Genomic DNA, 10,999 nt, shown 5'->3' with positions numbered 1-10,999 from the left:
TCATTAGGTGTTGATGGCATGATTATTATCGGGGATAATTCTGATGGAATTACTTTATTGAAATCTGAGTTGCCTTATTGTTTTGCTAAGAAAGACTTGAGTATGCTACGCTACTTGCTGGGCATTGAAGTCGCCTATTTCCTAAAATGTTATCTTTTATCCTAGTTAAAGTATATATCTGATCTGTTTGAGCATGCACGTCTCACTGATAATAGAGTCGTTAATACTCCTATTGAGACTAATGCTCAATATTCTCCATCTAATGACTCACCTTTGCCGATTCTGAGTTTCTACAGAACTATTGTTGGGAGCTTGGTTTATCTCACCGTGACTCATCCAAATATTGCGTATATTATTCATGTGGTTAGTCAGTTTATCATGAAGATGTTATTTCTATCGTGGCTTTTCTTAGTGATTCCATCATTTCTTGGAAGAGTAAGAAACAAGATATTATTTCTAGATCTTCCATAGAAGTCGAGTACCGTGCCATGGCGTCAACTATTTGTGAGATAATTTGGTTGTGTTGTTTACTTACGGATATAAGTATTTCTCTTAATCAACCTACTCCGTTATATTGTGATAATCAGAGTGCTATTCAAATTGCATGCAATTCAGATTTCAAGAGTGTACGAAACATATTGAAATTGATTGTCACATTACTTGTCATCATCTTTAGCTTGGAATTATCATATTGTCATTCATTCCTTCTAATCTACAGATTGCTGATATATTTACCAAGGCACATTCTGCTTTACACTTTCGTTTTTTACCTGACAAACTCTCAATGTTTCTAACTGTAGCATTATGAGTTTAAGAGGGGATGTCAGATATTATTATTAGGCTTTTATATTTATTAGCTATTAAGGATAAATTCATCTTTTTCTTATTTTTAGTATTTAACTTAACTATATAAACATCTAATCTTATTGTGTAACTTTTCATATTGATGTACATAATAAAGCAAACTCTAGTTTTCTCTCTTTTAATTTCTACATGTTTGACTTCCAATTAAGATCAGTTTATTGATGCAACATATGAGTCGATTGATGCTGCCAGGCCTGGCTTCCTTAAGGGGAATTAGAAACTTTAAACTCATAACAGTCGAGCAGCGACTATAAACTTTCAAGTGTGTTTCCTCCGCTTAGCACCGGTCGATCAGGGACCTTAAGGAGTGACCGGCCTGGTTTCCTTAAAGGGAACTGGAGACTTCAAACCTTAAACCGGTGAGTAGCAATTTTAAACTTCTTAATATATTCTTTTTAGGGGTAGATCAACTCGCTCTGGATTATAATCCCGACCGAGATATAACAATGCTTAGATCTTCATTCATTAGTTCAAATTCGCTCGGGAGTTAAATCTCGACCGAGATATAATGGTGTATTGATCTTCATTCATTAGCTCAAATTTTCTCGGGAGTTAAATCCCGACCGAGATATAACAACTCCTGGATCTTCATTCATTAGCTCAAATTTGCTTAGGAGGTAAATCCCGATCGAGATATAACGGCGCCTGGATCTTCATTCATTAGCTCAAATTCGCTCAAGAGTTAAATCCCGACTGAGATATAACGACGCCTTGATCTTCATTCATCAGCTCAAATTCGTTCGGAAGTAAAATCCCAACCGAGATATAATGGTGCATTGATCTTCATTCATCAGCTCAAATTCGCTCGAGAATAAAATCCCAACCGAGATATAACGGCGCTTGGATCTTCATTCATTTGCTCAAATTCACTCGGGAGTTAAATCCCAACCGAGATATAATGGTGCATTGATCTTCATTCATCAACTCAAATTCGGTTGGGAGTCAAATCCCGACCGAGATATAATGGTGCATTAATCTTTATTCATCAACTCAAATTCGCTTGGGAATAAAATCCCGACCAAGGTATAATGGCGCTTTGATTTTCGTTCATCAACTCAAATTCGCTCAGGAATTAAATCTCGACCGGAGTATAATGTGCAAACTCGTTTGGGATTAAAATCCCAACCAAAAGTTCAACTTGCTCAGCGGTACAATCTAGAACATTGAGAAATCCAGGAGCATGGAAGTATTTAAGTCTCACAAAGACAATTCCAAAGGTATACAATCATCAAGGAGCAAGTAAGTATCAACTCTCATAGATAAATTCTTGGTAAGATAAAATGCCAATATCTGATTACCTGCTTACTACATGTTCAGTTATTTGCTGTTTCAAATATTTTATAAGTGTATCAAAAACAACTCTAAAGATATACAATCCTCAATGAATAAATCACTACTAATTCTTATAGATACATTCCTAGTTTAGATAAACAACATAGAATACTAGGGGGTGTGTTTACTACATAATTATTTGAACCTACTTAAAAAATCTTTGGGCAATTCTCGATTTAGACGCCGACGATCTATGAATCGAGGAGGAGGTTCTTGAGGTAAATACCCTCCTAATAGCTGTTGAAGGACGTCATCAGCAAAGTGAGTAAGGGTTCCTATAATACATCCAGCAAATTCATTCCTAAATTCGGAGGAGTCTAAGTATTGTCGGCGTTGACTTTCCCAACTTTCCTCTTCACCTGCTTTATAAGCTTATAGCTCTGATTCGAGGCGGTCTACTTTGTCCTTGAAATCTGCCCGTTCTGTTTTGGCAAGCTTCAAATCCTTGATAAGGAAATCTATTTGAGAATCTTGAACTTTTATTCTCTCTTGTAATTGCAATAAGTCAAAGTCTAGAGAGGCCAATTCTTGAGCTACGTCTGGAGATCTGGAGTGTGAGGTCTAAAAACTTTCTAGAATAGAGGATCTGAGTTTAGCATATGAAATAGCCTTATCCTTCAAGGCTACTTAAAATTTTAATCGAGAGTCCAAACTCTGTATCTGTAGTTCAAGTGTCCTCTTTTCTCCTTCTCAGACCTGTAGTAGCTGGCGGTGATTTTGTAGATTTTTCTCTAAGAGGGCCATGTGTTGAGCTTGAGAGTTCATCTTCTCTCGTAATTAAATAGTTTCATTGTCAGGAGGAGGGGGAGCGGCCCTTAAGGCCCTTATTTGATTTTTCAGGACATTGTTCTCCCTCTCTAATTCAGCGGCCAAATGACCCATATGTAGACTTGAGGTAAAAAACTGAATAGAACAATAACACAGTCATAGTCTACAATCATAAACTAAGAGAACACATTTAGGATACTTACAGTAGTAGCCTGGTGATTATGGTCGTCAGATTGATCAAAAATATTTTTTCCCTTCATCATAGCTTGGCACTGTAGCCAAGACTAGGCTAAGGGACCTTTCAGTTGAAGGAGTTCGCAAGAAATTGGGGTAGGATCTTGTCCCAATAAAGAAGGTAAACCTTGGACTTGTTTAAAAAGAACTTGAGGAGGGGCAGAGGCTGAAGGCCTTATAGAAAAAGTAGGCAAAGATTTGGGAAGAGGAGATGAAGTCCTAACACTAGAAGTAGTAGGAATATTATGTACAGGAGTAGGAATTGTAGGTGGTAAAGTAGGAAGTGTGGGACCAGGGTTTGAATTAATAGAAATATCCTGGGAAACAGGGCTAGAAGATCTCCTACAAGGTGTTCTTCTAGCTCTCACTCTAGATGAAGGAGAAGGAAAAACTGGGGGAAGTGTGGAAGATACAGGCACGCTCAAGGCCGTCCCAGAAGCAGAGACAACTGGGGGAACATCAGAAATAAGTAAGCTGGGTCGCATCATATTAAGAGAAGAATTGGAACAAATACAAGTATAAGGCATAGGTTCCTTACCTCTCTCATAGGAGATCTTAGTAGGGACAATGGAGATTTGTTTAACTGTGGGGATGGTAAGACGAAGTGGAGTGTTTTTACCAATATTTGATCTTTTCCGTCGAGCAATAAAAGGACGTTATTCCTCAGAAGATGCAGAGGTTTCCTTGGGTATCTCATGAGGAGGAAGCAATCCAAGTGATGAAGGAGAATGATTGAGGTGACGATTCTTTAATAAGTCTTCTCCCAGCTTAGCAAAAACTGATCTTTTCAGTTCTAAATTTCTGTACATAAAAGCTGGGAGAACGACATCAACTAGAAGAGACAAAAATCATAAATTTATGAGAGGTCCAGAAAAAATTAATATTTAGCAAAAGGATAAAAGTAAACTTAGGTTTAGTCAGTCGGCTACACCTCCTTCGACTAGACTTGAAGGGGAGGCTAGTGATACGAGTTATGATAAATGGATTCTTTGTGGTGAGGAGAAGAGAGGACAAAAGGATAAGGGAAGTAAGGTATATATAATAAGTTAGACAGAGTAAGTTGAAGGAACAATTATAAACTCGGCATGCAAATCTCGGCCGAGTATAACAGGTCGATTGAAGGAAACGGTACTCAGCCTTGTGTAACATACGGTCGACCGAGAGAAGTCTGGCCGAGCAAAAGTGTTACCATATGTTCGATAGGTAAAACCCGACCGATCATGGAAGACTGACCGAGCATAAAGATATTTATCTTTATGCGACTTCGGATATATGATTGACCGAACAAAGGATGACCGAACAAGAGTGTTTGTGTACACCTAGTAGTCTAAGATCGGACGGAAGTTGATGACCAGCCAAGCACAAAAGCATTTAGCCTTATGAAACCATTATCATATAGCCGACCGAGGGAAAGCTAACCAAACAGGAACGTTCGTATACGCTCGATAGGTTAAGATCGGTCGAGAATAGATGACCAACCGAGCATAAAGGCATTTGGCCTTATATGGTCTTTTAGCATATTATCGGCCATGTAAAAGTCAACCAAGTATAAGTGTTCATATATGCTCAGTAGATAAATCTCGGTCGAGTTTAAGAGATCGGTCGGACATAAAGGCATATAGTCTTATGATAGTCCTAATGTTCACTCGGACATGTAAAGGCCGACCGAGCGCAAGTATTCATAAATGCTTAGCAATAAAAGCCCGGTCGAGCATAAAGAACCGGTCGAGTATAAATTAGATCCCTTAAACTTAGTCGGTCGAGATTAGGGCAACAAAAGGTATTCTTAATACATATAGGACGAGTTTAAGTGATTAACCAAGTACGTGTGATATATGAATAATATGTGATATATGATAGCTTGACTAGTTTGGTGGGAAATAGTTTCTGAAAGTTTCCGCAGGTATGCTAAACGATAAAGAAGGTACATCTGAGGTACAAAAAAGATTCCTTAAACTATTTTTACAGGTTGTACTTACATCATCTCCTAATAAACTTTAACAAACCGGGGTCCACCTCATTATCATAGAGGTTATATGAGGTGGTATAAAAAGGGGAATCCTCTCTGTTGGCAAGGTACGTGGAACATCACCACTCAAACCTTAGTTCCACTTCAGTTTACAGTTTCTTCTTCTTCCTTGGAGTGAGATAACTGACTTGAGCGTCAGAGGGCGTAGTCAGGGATTCTCACCCCGGTCTTATGTCACTAACGCTTTGTTGGTTGGTCTCATAGTGCGCAGGAGGAGAGATCGCCGGTTTTCTAGGTGGTGCTTTCTTTGTCAGAGTTTCTTCCAGATCTGCTTTGGTTTTCTCAGATCTGTGGTTATTCGCCTTCCTCGGAGTCATCGCTCATCACTGCCCAGCGCTTCATCCTGCATCTTTCAGAGAGGATCAGATGCCATCAATTGAATAAGCAACCGAGTTGATGTACTTCTGTTCAACTTCCAATTAATATCAGTTGATTGATGTAATGCATCAGTCGACAAATGCCATCAGTCGAATTGAACAATTGAGTCGATGTGCTTCTGTTCAAGTTCCGATCAACATTAGTTGATTGATGAAATCATGAGTTGACTGCTACTTTGATCGGAATTAGGAACAAAAACACATCGAGTAGCAGTAGATTGATCATATGATCAGTCGACTGTTACTCAGTTATATATAAACCAATGGTTGAAATCGTCTAAACTTCTCTACCCTCATTCCCAAGTACCTAATGCCAGATGAACCTCTTGCTTTCTGGACTTCGTGGTTGGAGCTTTCTCGTCTCCAGGTCTTAATCCACCATTGCATTTGATCCATGATTTGCTTAGGTTTCCTCCTCTTGTCAAGTATCTAGTCCTTAACCTTCTTGGACTTTCCTTACCTTGCATCCAATCTCCAACCTGCAAGGACTTTTCCCTAATTACTCGTTGCACACATGAGATCTCATTAGATTAACCTTTACTTAAATGTTATCAAATATCAAAATTATAATCCTTGGAAATGATTGTATCAATAATATCTCTCTTTTTAACGTTTGACAACCCATCTAAATTTAGGCTATATTTTAACAATATGATAATAAATTATTCCTATAGTCTTAAAAGAATTTTAATTTTACGCTTTCAACATGAACATCATACAATACATTATTTTATCATAAGATGCATGATTTTGTCCTAAGATACATGATTTCTTCCCTTTTGTCAATGATCAAAAAGATCTCAACAAGAAAAGATCAGTAGTACAATTTGCAAAACTAGGTTAGAGGGCAACCTTTCTCTTAACTCATGTAATCATAAAATATAGGGTACACCTCTATAAGTCAGAAACACCAACAAGTAATCAAAGACAGGGTACTTTCCCGCCAAAACATCAACTCAGAAAATAAAACAACCAAAAACCGAGGCACACCCCATAAACAAACATAACTAGACAATCAAGATCTAGTGTTATAGTCACCTGAGTTTAACACTTACCAAAAAGACTATAAAAAGTTTAGATGCAATGATATAAGTAGTGTCAATCATACAAAATTTACTTAATGATAAGGCAAGGTAGTCAATTACAACATATTAAATGTTATAACAGATTCAACATAAGTCAAGTAATAAAATATAGCAACCAACACCCAACTCCCAAATTCTAATCAAAATCTAACACAGGTGTAGCCACATCATGATAGAGGAGGAGGATATCCTAATATCCATGACTAGAAGATCTGAACTATAGAATCAACCGTAGACTGAATCATAATTTGATGACTCTCAATAGTGTCAAGGCATGCACTTTTCTCAATCTAGAGGATATCAATGATATCATGACTTGCGCCCAACTCCAGACCCAAATCCTAGACACACGTGTCAAATGGCTTCATGTCCTTCTCCAAACAATCGATGCGATCAACATTGTCCATCATCTCAGGTGTTGGTAGCTGAAGTGTAAGTACCTTGTGAAAGTTTTGATGTGATCAAATCAAGTCAAGTTAGGTCTTATTATGTTTTAATGCTCCATGTCTAAGTGTGCAGGAACTTAGTGTTGGTGCGGGAAGCATCTGACGATCAAACCCGAGTTTTGATAATGACAAAGGATTCAAAGTTAAGGTGTGTGGTGATCTAACAGTCTGAATGAGATTGCAGGAAAGTCCTAAGTGTACTTAGGCAAAAACCCTAACTATGATTAGGCAAGGTGAAAACCCTAGGGGGTGGTAACCCTAGGTCATAGGGGGTGGTAACCCTATGCGGAAAGTCTTGGTGGGTCGAGTGCTTCAGGCAAAAGTCCTAAGGGGGGTAACCCTAGGTGGAAAGTCCTGGTGTCACGAACCAGGTGAAAGACTGGATCAGCTGGGAAGCGGAAGTCCAACAGAAAGTCCGGAAGCATCAAGCACCGAGCAAAAGTCCAGTCGATCTGGAGGATCTCACTGGCAACAGGTAAATCTCCCGAGTGGAGTAGGTGAGGACGCGTTCCCCGTAGAGGGAACAGTAGATGTCGGGTTGACCTAGGGTTTCTGGTGGGAAATCCGAAGTCAGACCCGGACAGTCCGCAGACTGTCATCATATTCTATTATCATGTCTATATTGTTATTTTGTGCTAACTTTGTTTTGCAGGATAAGTGTTTGAGACTAACACTTTTTGCAGGACCAAAGGAGCATAACTTAGCCACGGATGAACAGTGTCCGAGGCCCCTCCATGGAGCTTGGAGGCGCCTCGGGTGCAAAAGCTGAGCTGGCTGCGAAGCAAGCTTGGAGGCGCCTTGAAGGAAGCTCAAGGCGCCTTGGACTGGTCGATGAAGGCGCCTTGGAGAACACAGAAGGCGCCTTGAAGGGATAAGTCACGACCAGTTCAGGCTTGATCCACGCGGGCGACTCGGCCATCCTGGAGGCGCCTTGGATGGCTTTCAAGGCGCCTTAAACATCCTTTATAAGCAGCACTCGACCAGCAGCTCCAAATAACTTCTCACAAGTGATTCTCTTACAACAAGCTGCGAACTCGACGACCCAGAAGTGCTGCGAATACTTCCCGACGATTCGGAGCTCCAAACCTAATATTTCCTAAGTGTCGTTGGTATTTTTAATTACTGCTTTAAATTGTATTTAGCTTGTAATAATTTCGTGCTTATAGTTGTTGCCCACGGAAAGCGATCAAGGATCGCGGGCTTTCGAGTAGGAGTCGCTATAGGCTCCGAACGAAGTAAATCCCCTGTGTTTGTGTGTTTGCTTTTTATTCCGCTACGCTTATTTACTCGATTGTTTTATGATTCCGAAACGAACAAAATAGCCGCGAGCGCTATTCATCCCCCTCTAGCGCTTCTCGATCCAACAATTGATATCAGAGTAGGGTCGTTTTGAATCGGTGCAACCACCATTCAAAATAATTTTACGTGGTATTTTCAGATTTTTCGGAGTCAATTAGAATTTAGCTTTATAGCTATATTCTAATTCTTTTCTAGATTAGGTTTTTGCTCGAAGTTGGTGCAACACCACTTGAGTCCGGTCTTTTTGAAATTATTCCCGCACTACTAATCCAAGACTTAGTCTTGGAACAGATTTTCATTTTTTTTTGTCGTGCAGGATTTCAAATGGCCCAACAAGAGGGTTATAGTACCGTTCGCCCCCCGCTCTTCACCGGAGAAGATTTCGGGTACTGGAAGGGGTGAATAGAAACATTCCTCAAAACCCAGTTCGAGACACGGATGATCGTCAAGACTGGACTACAACTCCCATCCGACGAAGATGGCAAGCCGACACCCTGCGAAAAATGGGAACCAACCATAATCAAGAAGGTGGAAGCTGATGCCAAAGCGACCTGCACCCTCCAGTGCAGACTAACTAAGGAGGAGCTAAACAGAGTTGGTCTGTTCACATCAGCAAAGGAGCTCTGGGAGAAGCTGATCGAACTCCACGAGGGAACCTCCAACACGAAAGTAAGTAAACGTGACTTGTTGCTTAATAAATTGTATAACCAAAAAATGTAGGAAGATGAGACGGCCTGTCAACTCCACGCACGTATACAAGACATCCTCAACTCCCTCCACGCAATCAATCAAAAGGTAGAGAATAGGGACATCATAAGGTATGCACTCAACTCTTTCCCTAGGAGTACATTGTGGGCATCAATGGTAGATTCCTACAAAGTCTCCAAAGATTTATCTTCAATTAGATTAGATGAGCTATTTTCAGAATTCGAACTTCCTGAGTAGACTAATACACAGCCTTCCGAGAAACGAATTGCTTTGCTTGCAGGTACCGGTGGAGCTCGCGAATTAAGATCACGACGAAGAACCGAATAGGAGCCGAAAGCAGAAACCGACTCAGATGAAGAAGACAATGAACTAACCATTGAACTCATGAACCTTGTGAAGAGACTCTACAAGAAGAAGAAAGGCTTCAACAAGAGGGACCTAAAGAAGGTAGTCCAATCCAAGGAGGCCCAACCGAATTCTAAGGTAAAATTTGAGGTGATCTTCTACGGATGCAACCAGAAGGGGCACATCAAGGCCAACTGCCCTAACCAAAAGGAAGCAAAGAAGTAGAGAAGGAAGAAGGCCCTGAAGGCGACATGGGATGAATCTTCCTCAGAAGACGACGACGACGAACTCGATCAGACGAGTTTACTTGCGCTGATGGCCCAGGACCAGATCAACCTGTCCGAGAGTGAGAGCGAGTCAGAGGCCGAGTCCGAGCAAAGCCACGGATCCGTATCCGTTTCCGAAGGGCCCGATCCCGCTGTAAGTATCTCTCAACTCAATAATTTAGTTAATTATTTGTTACGAAAATTAGCTAAATCAAACCTTAGAGTCAAGTCACTTCTAAAGGAAGTAGAAATCCTTAAAGAAGTGACTAACTCCGAATCTTTGACTGAACCAGTTCAGACTGGAAACTCAAGTCAAGTCCAAAAGAAGAGAATTCCAGCCTGAAAATTCAAGTCAAGGATCTGGAAAAAACACTAGAACGATTTTCTTTAGGTTCTAAGAATCTTGACCTAATTCTTGGGACACAAAGAGCCGTTTACAATAGAACTGGTCTAGGATTTAAACCAAAGAAAAAATATAAATCTTACTTATCTCTTGTACAAAGAGCAAATAGAAAAACAGTCCAAGCATGGGTCCCCAAGTCCAAATTGATTAATCAAGTTGGACTTGGTCAATATTGGATCCCGAAGGATCAAATACACTACCTCGATAGACCATATCGAGGCTATGATCTAGGGGGAGCAAAAAGAAAATCGATATTAATAAAACGAACAAAATTCAAAATTCAATTAAAAATCCAAAATTAAATTAAAAATTAAAAATTCAATTAAAAATTCAAAATTAAATTAAAAATTCAAAATTCAAAATTAAATTAAAAATTAAAAATTAAAAATTCAATTAAAAAATAAAAAATTAATTAAAAAATTAAAAATTCAAAAATTAATTTAAAATTCAAAATTCAAAATTCAATTAAAAATTCAAAATTAAATTCAAAATTCAAAATTCAATTAAAAATTTGAAATTAAATTAAAATTTGAAATTGAATTCGAAATTAATTCAAAATTAAAAGTAAAATTCAACTTAAATCAAATAAAAAATAGAAGGAGGATCCAGAATAGCTGGCACCCCCAACTAAACTACCCGACTGAGTAACTGAACTTAATCTACTCGACAGGGTAACCGAACTTTACCTACTCGGCAGGGTAAATAGGGTTAGATTAAAATGGGCTAGGTTTAACTTGACTCACGGTACTGGTGAAGTGTTGGATGATAGTACGTTGGGGAAGCTTAGTCATCGCATGTCTAGGAAGATATGACTTCGACCTGGTGCATTTGGCTAAGTGAAAT

This window comes from Zingiber officinale, chromosome 8B (genome assembly GCF_018446385.1).
Source record: "Zingiber officinale cultivar Zhangliang chromosome 8B, Zo_v1.1, whole genome shotgun sequence".
In the NCBI taxonomy this organism is placed as follows: domain Eukaryota; kingdom Viridiplantae; phylum Streptophyta; class Magnoliopsida; order Zingiberales; family Zingiberaceae; genus Zingiber; species Zingiber officinale.
The sequence above is the reverse complement of the archived record's forward strand: the minus strand, read 5'-3'. Positions refer to the sequence as shown.